The following is a 12,996-nucleotide window of genomic DNA, read 5'->3' as shown; positions in this document are numbered from 1 at the left end:
CCCATTTTTGACCTACAAAAATGGGGATTTCATGTGGCTCATTGTAATAAGTAAAATTGTGATTTTGCCTAGATAGGTTGTGAGTATCTTTCAAGTCCTGGAGGGCCCACAGGACTTGAAACCTGGCTCCTATATCGAATCCAATAAGACTCCACAGAATTGGGCTCTTTCTTTGCCTTTACTGCAGTGATAGAGTTCACGTGAAGGTGACAATTATAGGTTAACAGCTTGGCCTTGATTGATCTCCCTGAGTATTCAAATGGCAGCAGGAGAATCACAACCATAACCCAAAGATGCACAACTCAAACAGCTGTGCTTTCAGGAATTACTGTGAAAATGGAGATGGTATCTCATGGGGACATATGTTGAAGCTGAAGTCAACCGTAAGTATTATTTTATACAAACCCTTCATTTTACAAATGAGAAAACAGAAATTTGGATACATTAGGAGCATCATCAGCACCAGATCCTCATATGGTGACTGATCAGACCAGTTTTCTTGTATTGCACTCAGTTCCTCAACTCCACACCCTCCTGCCTATTTTCTAGTCCATTTCCTGCCTTACTTCAACTCACAGACTTTATCTCCATCCAATAGATGGAATGGGGGGAAGGAGGGAAAAAAGGGAAAGTGGAGCCAATCTTTTCTCACTCTATAATGAAGAGTTTCCGTGTCTAGATGGTAAACTGAACACTTGTCACTACCTTTCCCACCAAACCCAAGTCTCCCAGAAATGTTAGAAAACATGTTTAGAATGAATTTGTACAGAGCCTTGCTCCAAAACCGGAAAAGAACTCTCACTGGATCATAAACTGTGAGGAATCCCTGGAAGTTAGCAATTAGTTAAAATCAGATCAAGGAGTAAAACCAAAGCCTAATATGTACATGGGAAAATTCATTTACAGTCTGCCACATTCCAAATTTCATCTCCTTTTCTCCACCCCCAGCTAAATCTGCATCCCAGACCCTCCCTCCCTGAAACCTTTGTCTTAGAACTCTTTTCACTAGCCTGCACTGCATCAGGTTTTTCTCAATCTTTTCTCATTATCATTCTCCTAAAGCAGCTTTTGAAGGCATTTTCTCCCTAATCATTCCACCATAAAACTTTAATACCACAAATATACTGTGTATCTATTTATGTACTCTATGTACATCTGTGCTTTACAAATCAAAAGACTAACAACTTCTTGCCCCCTCAGGGCAGTTTTTCCTGCCTTGGGAGTGATATTGCCCCCTTTGAGAATGTACATTTACACCCCAAGGATCAAGTAGCTTCTTCTAAGAAGGGGTGGGGGGTGTCTCCCTGTCTCCTCACAAGTCATACAAGGGGAATGACCAATATTTCTACTTCACCCAATCTTCATCCAATACTTCAGCCAATCTCTGGGTGAACAAATCATGTGAACAGAATCTTTTTCTGTAAGTGGGTTAGGGAAAAGATTCAACAGGAGGAGAAACCAAGAGCCAAAACATGGTTTAGATACTTTGTCCTTGTTTTATTTTTCCTCCTAGTGTTCCCAGGGCATGCTTTGCAGAAATGACAACCTCTAAGAGATAGTCTATAGAATGGAGATGTCAGCACAGAAGAAATGCACTGTGGTAGGCAGACTCTGAGATGGTTCTCTTGGTGTTTGTGCCTTTGAGTAACCCCTTTTCCTTGAGTGTGGGTCAGACTTGCTGACTCACTTCTAATACACAGAATCTGGCAGAAGTGAGGCAGTTCCTTCCAAAACTAGATTATAAAAAGACTGGCTTCCATCTTGGATTCATTTTCCTTTTTTTTTTTTTTTTTTTTGGCAAAGAAAATTTTTTGCTGAATTTTTACTCCAAAACTTAACTAATAATGAAATGTTCATATTGGGCAATTGTGCAATACAGACATGAGTTCTTCATAACAAATGCAATTAGAATTTAAGTATGATAGAAATCTATATATCAAATTAAGATTTTCTGAAGTCTAATAGAAACATGTGAAAAAGAACTACTCAAACATAGTAAATATAGAGCTTAATAAGATAAAAACTGTGTAAACTCTTAGGGCAAGAACTAGAACACTGTCAGCATTACAGAAGTTCCAACAAATACATGTAATTATTACAGACATTATTAAATGTCTTGAAGAAAGAAAGTGAAGTATTGCAATTTCAAATGAGAGAAGCATCTGTGTTAGTGGGTAAAGGTAGGTACATATCACCTACTGTGAGGAGTGATGGACAAGGCAGGATGAGGAGCAGATAACACGTTTGAGAAGGTGATATGTAGAGTGTCAAACAGATTTTCTAAAGTTGGACACTGATAGAAAAAAAGAGTACTATCTTCACTGAATTAGGAAAGCAGAGGGAGAACATGGACATGAGAAAGGATGGGTTTTACGTTTGTGGTGAAGCTTCTTATCCGATTATTCTTCTATAAGGCTAATTTAGTTTTTTTGAATATGAATATATATATATATATTTTAAAAATAGGAGAATATAAAGAAGTGATAGTGCTATAACAAGTCTCAGTAATGAGAAAGTCAGGCTTCTGTGGTGGCTCAGTGGTAAAGAATCCACCTGCCAATGCAGGAGATGCAGTTTCAATACCTGGAGAAGGAAATGGCAACCCACTCCAGTATTCTTCCTTGGCAAATTTTGTCAAAAGAGGAGCCTGGGGTCACAAAAGAGTGGGACATGACTCAGCGACTAGACAAATGATAAATGATAAATGATATCAGCCTATAAGGACAACTAAAGAGTTGGGAGTTTAAGCACCATAGCTTAAAAAAAAATTTCCCCCAAAGTTATGAATTTCTTAAAGTATTAAACTTAAAGAGAAGATAGCAGGTAGATTCATCCAGGCTTAGCACTTTAACTCCAGTATAATGGACACAAATAATGATAAGAAAATTCAAGTTTTGCAAAGGACCATCAATAAATTGCAGAGGCAACCTATGGAACAGGAGAAGGTATTTCCAAAGCATGTATCAGATAAGGAGTAAATATCCAAAATAGCCAAGGAACTCATACAACTCATAGAAAAAAAAAAAATCGATTTAAAAAATGAGGATAGGAGCTGAATTAACATTTTTCGAAAGAAGACACACAAATGGCCAGTATGTACATTATAAGATTTTTAATATCACTAATCTTCAAGGAAATGCAAATCAAAACTACAATGAGATACCTCTTAGAATGGCTGTTATCAAAATGACAGAAGATAACAAGGGTTGACAAGACTGTGGAAGAAAGAGAAACTTTTCGTATCACTGGTAGGAATATACTGGTGCAGTCACCACAGAAAACAGATGAAGATTCCTCAAAAATCTTAAAATAGGGGTTCCCTGGTGGCTCAGTGGTGAGGAATTCACCTGCCAATGCAGGAGACCCCGGTTAGATTCCCGGTCTGTGAGGACCCCTCATGCTTCGGGACAACTAAGTCCGTGCACCACAACTATTGAGCCTTTGCTGTGGAACCGGGGAGCTGCAACTTCTGAGCCCACGCACCCTAGAGCCCGAGCTCCATGGCAACAGAAGCCACTGCAATGAGAAGTCCTTGAAGCACAACAAAAAGTAGTCCCTTCCTCGCAGCAAATAGAGAAAGTCCTCACAAAGAACCAGCGCAGCCATAAATAAGTAAAATTTAAAAAAAAAAACCAAAACCAACTTTTAGGATAGAATCACCATAGCATTAAGAAATCTCACCTCTGGGTATACAGTGGTCCCCTTATCTGTGGAAAATAAGTGCCAAGGCCCCCAATGGATGCCTGAAACCATGGATAATACCAAGTCCTATATATATAATATTTTTTCCTATACAAGCACACCCGTAAGAAAATTTAATTTGTAAATGAGGCATCATAAGAAATTAACAATACGCAGATATTCAGCATAAGCCATTATTTTTGCACAAGCTGTTTGGATACAAGAAGTCATTCTCATCAGAGAAGGGTGAAAACCATCTTGATGTCTAGGATCCCGGACATCAGCCAAGGCAGTCTGTAAACAGAGGTCTCGCACCGGGCACATCAGACGGAAGTTCCTATAGCAAAACGGCTGGTGGGCTGCACGGGAAGAACCGCGCATGACACGTCAATCCAAGATGGAGGCAGCAGGCCGAGAAGCTGCACTCGGCCCTCGGAATCCATTAGGCGCACGCACGCAGGCACGTGCGGAGAGAACCCCGCCCCCTCCTTGCTTTGGCACGCACGCAGGCACGTGCGGAGAGAACCCCGCCCCCTCCTTGCTTTGGCGTATATAAAGCAGCCCCCACCACAGCCTTCGGCCCTGAAGAGCACGTGCTCCAGTGCGTGAGCTGGTGTCTCTCCGTTCGTCTGTCAGAGAAGGACGCTTTCCTTTGCTTCTGAAGCTAACTGAGTCACATTCTGTCAGCTGAAAGGACACCGAGCAGAAGGACTGTTCATAAGGAAAGTCCTTGACTTAATAAGCAAAGGAAAAATGTATGCTGCGGTTCCTGAAGATCTCTGGTAAGAACGACTCTTCTCTTGGTAAAATTGTGAAGGAGAAATCCATGTTAGATTTTCTGTTGCACCATAAACTGGAGAAATTACAGCCACGGAAAAGCGTTTAGTTAACATAGAAAAGTTAACATAGAAAAGGCTTTAAATTTGTCCAGTAAGCTATTTTGAGAGAGACCATGTCCACATAACATTTATGACAGTGCACTGTTACAATTATTGGCTTTGTTTTCAGTCTCTGCACGACCTCCCCACTTCCTTCCTGTCCTAGGGGTAGGTCTTGTCTCCCTAGTCCTATCCAGGAGGTAGTGTCCCCAGGCTGATACCTTGACTGCGGCCTTATGAGACACCCTGGGCCAGAACCACCCAGATAAACTGCTTCCAGGTTCCTGACCCACAAGCATGTGAGATAATACAGGTTTGTTGTTTAAAGCCCCTTAAGATTTGGAATAATGTGTTATGAGCAATAGATACATCATATTTTCCCGTGTGTTTCTTTGTTCCCTTCAAGATTATTCATTATTGTTTGTTGGCTAGTCTTCCTATTTTGTAGCAGAAGATGACTTTTTCTTCTTGAAAGATATTGGAGGTAGGTCTAAATGACCAAACCAAAAATGAATGCCAATAAGAATTTTGTTTTCCGTGACATTGGTATGAGAAGAGTCATAAATGTGATGGAACAAAGTGTGGCTGTTTCAAATAGAAAAACCATACTCAGTTGTCCCTTTTTAGTTGTTTTTTTTAAGCTTGACACTATAAAAAGACTTTATGAATTCCATCCCTAACAATTCAAATTTTGTGTTTATTTAGATGAAATCTGGGGAGCTTATTATCTTTGTGAGATTTCATATATATGGCACAGATTATATATAATACTATATATATATATTGCTTTGCCTTAGTATGTATGTGTATCGTAGGACCATTACTACTTGCTATAATTGAAAGCAGTCTCTATATTCTTTTTGTAGACGTATCGATATTCTCTCCCTCTTGCCTCTCATCCTCAGATGGAGGATTGCAAATTTCCAGTCATGGGTTTATTATCATTGTCTTCCAACTCTTCATACCTGTCTGTGTTGAAATAATAGCTTAAGAAAGTTGATATCAGTAAATTGGTTTTTATGTCTCTATGTAGTACAGTGTATATGCATATATACATATAGGTTTCCCAAGTGGCTTAGTAGTAAAGAATCTGCCTGCAGTGCAGGATATAGAGGTTCAGTCCCTGGGTCAGGGAGATCCCCTGGAGAAGGAAATGCAACCCACTCCAGTGTTTTTGCTTGGGAAATCCCAAGGACAGAGGAGCCCAGGTGAGCTCTAGTCCATGGGGTCACAGAGTCAGACATGACTTACTGATTGGGCATTTATACATGCATCTATATATAGAATACAGTATAAAAAGATTGTAAGGGTAAAGGAAATCTTTACTGGCTTCCACAAACTACTTTTTCCCTCAAAGTATAACAGCACCTTGACCTATAAATATACATAAAGTGAAAGTGAAGTTGCTCAGTCCTGTCTGACTCTTTGAGACTCCATAGCCTGCCAGGCTTCTAGTCCATGGAATTGTCCAGGCAAGGATACTGGAGTGGGTTGCCATTTCCTTCTCCAGATGATCTTCCTGACCCAGGGATTGAACCGGGGTCTCCTGCACTGCAGGCAGACTCTTGACTGAGCCACCAGGGAAGTCCATAAATATATGTAAAACTATATTCAATAGCCTTCATCTGGTCATCAAAATAGGTCCAATGAGATCTCCCCATGGTTCTGTCTTTGCCCAGTTCATATTTTATAATCTTATACTTTCCACACTCCAGTTTGATTCATTCATCCATCAGATATCAAAAGGTAATAAGATATACTTTCTTATAACTTATACTTTAATTAAGATTTTTATTAATTCAGAATTGCCTGTCCCTTCAGTAACTCTAAATTGGTGAGTTCTTCTTTGAGGCATTTTTAATATCTGTTCTGATCTTGAATCGGGTGGTATTGGATTACTTTGATGGATTAAGAACTTACTTCATTTTTAAAATAGCAGTCAGAATTTTCTCTGATGAACAAAGAAACAGGTAAAAACTTTTTTTCAGAGACTAGCAGATTGACTCATTTTCATAAAATATTTTGGGTAACAAAAGTATAAAAGATGTCTCGTTTGTAAGCTGATTGAATGAATTAATATGGCTTAAATACTCAGAGTGTTAATGATGACATCTACCGTGTTTCATGTCATCTGGAGGCAGTAAACACATCTAATGTTAGGTGGGTGGGTGCCAGCTATAAATATGAGTTATAACATGTGAAAGTGAACATCCTCACCTATGACCTGCAGCTACAGAGTGGCAGGGGACCACAAATTTTGGAATTTTGCAAACCTTGGTCTGAAATCTGGCTTTACCTCTTATTTGCACGTTAATCTAAACCTTCTTGGCTTCAGTTTTCTCATCTTCAAAATAGAAAGAAACAATACTCTCTCTTCATATTGTTGTTTGTAATATTTAAATATGGTTAAGGAGCTAGTGCTTAATTTTTAACCAGGGGTCTGTAAATACATGACAAATAACTAGGTCATTATGTGAATGGTGAACCTCAACTTTTTCTCACAGAGAGATGACCTATTAATTATCAAAACACAATTGAAGAAATGAGCTTTTCTATTTCTGCTCCTCTCTTCAGTGCTATCTTTTGGAATTTCCCTTGTTGTAGATCAAAAGTGGTCAAATATTGGTTCATAGTGTCCAATCTAATGGCAGTTTTATATTCAGAAAATTATATTCTGCTTAATCATACAAACCATGAAAAATCTCAAGGATAAAAATGAGTTTCAAGTCCTGCAGGGATCTCTTAAGTTTCTGTCTGCACTTTACTCACTGCACTTGCTATAAGACATCATGAATTTCTATGAACTCCTTAAGGGGAGATACTACCTTATTAAACATTGTTTCCTCAGAGCCTGCATTTGCATAGGGAAAACAGTATCTGGTTGAGGTTTAGCACATGCCTGCCAATGCAGGAGACTTGGATTCAGTTCCTGGGTTGGGAAGATTCCCCTGGAGGAGGAAATGGCAACCTACTTGCCTGGGAAATCCCATGGACAGCGGAGCCTGGTGGACTCAAGTTCAAGGTGTCGCAAAGTGTAGGGAAGGACTTAGCAACTGAGCAACAAAAACATGTTCTGGATCCAGGCTGCCTGAGTTGGAAGCCTGGCTCAGCCACCTACCTGCTGTGCGATCTCGGAGTGCCTTAAAAATGCTGTGTCTCGTGTGCAGTCTGCTTCCTGGATCCTTCCTTGCTTATGACTTCCTTACAATTCAAAGATTTTTAAAAAGTGAGAAACAGAAAGCATTTGGAGTAGCACTGGATACATTGTAAGTCTTCAGTTAATAACCGTGCATTTATTGCAAAATGCTATATTAGTTTGTCTTGAGATAGGTCAGCCCTGCCATCTCTTTTTTCTGGTTCTATACACTGTTTTTCCCTCTTAAATATTTCATCAGCTTTGTTAATCTTTGTGTTTGTTTATTTAGCCTAGGATCTAACAGTGATTCTCAAATCTAACCGTATGCTCTAGGCTCATCTGGGGGAGTCAGTCAGAAAACCCCAGACATACTTCCCAGTGATTCTGTGATTAGAGACCTGCAGCTTTAAGTTTACTAGGCAATTGATTACTAGGCAGTTGATTCCAAAGAGGTGTCCCATGAACTGGGCCAGCATTTGGAAACACTGCCCTAGGATTTCTATCCAATTTTAATTTGACTCCTTTATTTCCTAACTCATTTCTTAAGAGAGCACCTCATGTACACAATTTCCCCTTCAATTGAAGTCTGTTTAAAGCAAACATCTAAATGCCATTTCATTCTCCTTTTTGCACGATGCCCTTTTCTCTCCTCATTCTGTCCCCTTCACCAGCAGTTAGCATCTGACCCCGTCCTTGTTCACCAAAAGAGCTGGCCATTTGTAGTCAATGGATGAGCAGCTGACGGCTCCTTTTAGGGGAGTAAAATTGCAAATAAGGGTGATAAATAAAACCGTTCTCTGAAAGAACCAGTCTCTTTGGCACATTCTGTGCTTTCCTCTATCGGAGGCAGGGAAGACTGAGGCTTATTCATAAGGGAATGAATCAGTGGTCAAAGAATCACTCCAGAGAGTCAGAAGCTAATTCTTTTTTGTCAAGTGGGGAATGCTTCTCCCTATTTCATATTTGTTTATGAATGTCACAGCATGTATTCTGAAAACACCATCCCTGGAGAGAGCAGACCTATAATTCTGGGAGAATTTTATTACTCAATCATCTAAATTCAGGATAAATTTTAGATAGAAAGAAGATAGCAGAAAACCAATCCTTAGAACACACCTGTGAGACCCTTTGAATAGTGTTTTGTGAATGAATTGCCCTTTATCGCTGCCCCCCGCCCCCTGTGATGCTATCACAGCTTAACTGGCACTAACACAGCTGTTCACAGCTGCACACAAGATGCTTGCAAGAGCACAGTGTCAACCATTTGTTCTCATGGGGTGCAGCTTAATTTATTTCCTTTGAGGATGGAGTCTGATATTGTGTTCTAGCAAGACTAATCAGCAGATCTAAAAGACATGCAGTGGTCAGATTTAAGGGATGAGTTGCATTTCCAAGTATGATTCTTCTCTTGGATATCTACTCCTGCCCCTTGAAACATATCCAGTGGAGAACTCATTTTGAGGGTGAGTTTGTTTTTGATAGACCTTAAGCAGGAAGTGAATTGAGGTGGAACAAATGTTATTATTTCAGAGAGAACCATAGCCACACTCCACTTCTTAGCAGGGTCAGCTGATGCCAGAATGCTCTTCGCAAGCCAATTCATAGCAATGTGACAAAGGAAATGTATTGAGCACCTACTGTATGCCTAGCAAATGTGTAGGGCTGAAAAAGGCAATAAAAAGTTTTCATCTCATTACAATGTAAGTTTCATGTCTTGCTCTTGAATGCCTTTGACATCCCTGGCACAGTTTAGATGTTCAATGAATGTTGAATAAATGAATAAATAATGCACTCAGTAAATCAGTCTCCTAAGCTAAACCCAATAGATTTGTAACAGCTGCTTAAAAAGCTATGCCAAGAAAGACTCTGAGGCTATACCCATGTCAGTGGGAAATGTGACCTGATTGATTAGCAATGTCTGTCAAGGGCAGGAGAGAGGTAAAATCAAGTGTGCTGTATAATATATTCTGTGGCTAAACGTAAATGATATAGCTATTCATCCCCTCCTTCTCACCCTCCCCACTTTTCCCCCATAAACCTTTCCCTTCAGTTTCTGGAACAAGTGGAACAACTGTCAGGGTCTAATCAGAAGTATAAATCTTCTGCACTCATGAACTCCATCTTTTCAAAATTCATCTTCTTCCATTCAGGAGAGAAGAGCTAATAGATTCTGGTTTGAGTGAATCAAAGAGATCATAGAAGGAAATTCCATCTTGCTACCTCTGTGCCTTTGCCTGGTTGGTACAAAATGAAAGACCAGGCGGAATGCAGAGTTCAAAAAGTTGAGAGTACAGAGTACATTTTATTGATGTAGTTTGTATACAGAAGCTTCACCTAATCCTTAGCAGGTGAGGATATTGTTGATGAGTGTCCTGGATTCATATGGATTTTCTGTTCCTCTTGTGAAAAACCACATATGTCTTGTCTCTTCTTAATTTCACATTAAAAAAAAATTGTCCAAGAGGTATATTAGAGCATGAACATAATGGGAAGTAAAGAATGAAGTTGAGATCCAAATTGCATAATGAGTTATTCCTATCAAATTAATATAAGTGATATAATATTTGATTTGATAAGATTTCCCCTTTCCTCCTTTTCTCCTGGAAATTTTTGTTAGAGAAGTAAACAGGTATAGAAGAAAAATCACCTTCACATTTATCTAAATTCTATTTTCTGGGGAATATTGACTGAAACAAAATGTAGAGATTCATATAATAGAACAGAGATGATCCTGGAAAACATAAATAGGAGTAAATCAAATTTGGTTTCTGAATATATATTGTTGAAATCATTACTGCTTAGTAATATAACAAATGCATAATTGATTATCTTATGCACTAGAAAATGCTGAATATTCATTAGACACAGTAGTAGACATTGAGAAATGTATGCCAAGTCCTTCTGAAGTTGCCAATGATTTTACTTACATTTAAAAAAAATCACTATATAAACATTGTTGCTAGTAGCCCAGACCAATGGAAATATGGAACCCCTTAGCTGCAAACTAGAAACAGTGAAAAAAGGAACTTACACAAATAGGGCAGACTGGAAAGAAACTAAATTTGCACTAAGTATCAATCTTATGATAATTAGTTCCTCCTGGAAAATAATTTTGCAATTAGAGATTGACTTCAACACTAAATGCATGAGAATAAATCTGTAAAATGTGCTTCCACCCACCTTTTTTGCTTAAGGGTTCTAGGTATAAAGAAAGGACCAAGAAAATAAAAGTCTATGACAAATGAAAGAATCCTAGACAAGCAAGTGAGGATGAGAAGAAAATAACATGGGTTCCAAAATTATGGAGTTTTAAAGACCTCAGCAGTTAATCGTTAAAGGTGGGAGGGGGGACTATCGGATGCATAAGCAAGTCCAAGATACTTAAAGTGAGCTTTAAAAGTTCTAGGAATTGGTCTGACTCTGGGATTGCCACGGTGAATTATTAAATTAATTATTGTGATATGGGAGAATAGTATATTGAAGTCTGGATTTGGGTCCTCTTCAAGTTTTTGTTACTCCGTGAAAAATGGTAGTCAGGCCTGTATGTCCTCTTGTTTCAGAGTGTGTGGATTGTAGGGCAGAAAGCAGAATCCACCTCTGGAGGACCCTTGCTGCTTGGCTTTTATTTTCGCCAAGTCTGCTTATTTTGTTTAAATTGAAATATAGTTGATTTATAATGTTGTGTTATAGTTTCTGGTATATGGCAAAGTGATTCAGTTTTGTGTGTGTGTGTGTGTGTGTGTGTGTATTCTTTTTTCTTATTCTTTTCCATTATGGTTTATCGTAGGATACTGAATATAGTTCCCTGTGCTGTACAGTAGGACCTTGTTGTTTATCCATTCTGTATATAATTGTTGGCATCTGCTAATCCCAAACTCCCAGTCCAACCTTCTTCCTACTCCTTGGCAACCAAAGTCTGTTCTTTACATCTGTGAATCCATTTCTATTTTGTAGATAAGTTCATTTGTGTCATATTTTAGATTTCCCATGTAAGTGATGGCATATGATATTTTTCTTTTTCTACATTCACTTAATGATCTCTAGGTCCGTCCATGTAACTGAAAATGGCATTATTTTGTTCTTATTGATGGCTGAGTGGTATTCCCTTGTGTATGTGCACCACGTATTCTTTATCCACTCATCAGTTCATTGAGATTTAGGTTGTTTCCATGTCTTAACTATTGTAAACAGCACTGCTGTGAACATAGGGGTCATAGATCATTTCAGATTATGTTTTTGTCAGGATATATGCACAGGAGTGGGATTGCTAGATCATATGGCAACTCTTTTTAGTTTTTTTAGGAGCCTCCATACTGTTTTCCATAGTGACTGTCCCAATTTACATTCCCACCAACAGTGCAGGAGGGTTAAAAGTCTACCTATTCATTAGGCCACTGTTACTTTGGGTCTCCATTACCCATAACAAACCTAATCCTAAGTGACATTGAAACTACTTCTAACCTGAATGAACAGCAGTTCAAAGTAAAATTTAATTTGATTTCAGAGAAATAGTATTTTTTTTTTTTTTTGTACAGCAGAGTTGGAGATATACTACTTATTCCTGCTGTACTGAATTTGAAGATGCAGTTATCCTGGTGATGTTGTCATTGCTTTGAAAATTTTGATGTGCATGTGAATTACCTGAAGACTTGCTACATAAATATCGCTGGGCCCTACCCAGGATCAAATGCTGCAAGTCTATGGTGGGAGTGAGATTTGCATTTCTAACAAGTACCTAAGAGATGCTGATTTTACTGTTTCAGGACCACACATTTTTTTTTTTCTTTCAGTTCTACCAATTTATTGCTACCAACCCATCTCTGTCCACCCCCCTCATGAGTGTGTGCTCGGTCATGTAACCCCATGGACTGCAGCCCACCAAGCTCCTCTGTCCATGGATTTTTCCAGGAAAGAGTACTGGAATGGGTTGTCATTTCCTTCTCCAAGGAACACACATTTGAGGGCCCCTCTTCTAGACTAATTCTCAAACTAGCTAAGGTGAAAGGCAAGTCTCAGTGTCTGTACTTACCTAATGGACTGGTTACCAGAAGTTCACAGATAAGCCTGGTGCATGGCCCATGACAGAACCCTTAGCCTAGGACTAGGGGCACTTTGGCTGCTTCCTGAGAAATTTCTGCAGTAGAATTCAAAGACTCAAAGCCTAGGACAGTATCTCCTATCCTGCCTGAAAAAGTTCAGTCTTCTCTTTTTTTTGGCCATGTCATGGTTCAGTGGTTTAGAGAGCTTCCTAGCATTGCTTCAAGTAGCGCATTATTGAGGAGCTTCTGCTGCAAAGTCTTA

General features: G+C 39.1%; 1 long non-coding RNA gene and 1 pseudogene across 1 annotated transcript in view; both read left to right on the top strand.

The window, feature by feature from the left end:
- LOC122684184 overlaps positions 1-12,996 on the top strand; it is a 193,482-nt pseudogene that overhangs the window by 85,896 nt on the left and 94,590 nt on the right.
- LOC122684185 overlaps positions 4,430-12,996 on the top strand; it is a 64,818-nt gene continuing 56,251 nt past the window's right edge. The window contains exon 1 of the long non-coding RNA XR_006337946.1: positions 4,430-4,463. This is a non-coding gene — a long non-coding RNA (uncharacterized LOC122684185). The remainder of the gene's footprint in view (positions 4,464-12,996) is intronic.

Source organism: Cervus elaphus, chromosome 26 (assembly GCF_910594005.1).
Source record: "Cervus elaphus chromosome 26, mCerEla1.1, whole genome shotgun sequence".
NCBI lineage: Eukaryota > Metazoa > Chordata > Mammalia > Artiodactyla > Cervidae > Cervus > Cervus elaphus.
The sequence above is the reverse complement of the archived record's forward strand: the minus strand, read 5'-3'. Positions and strand labels throughout refer to the sequence as shown.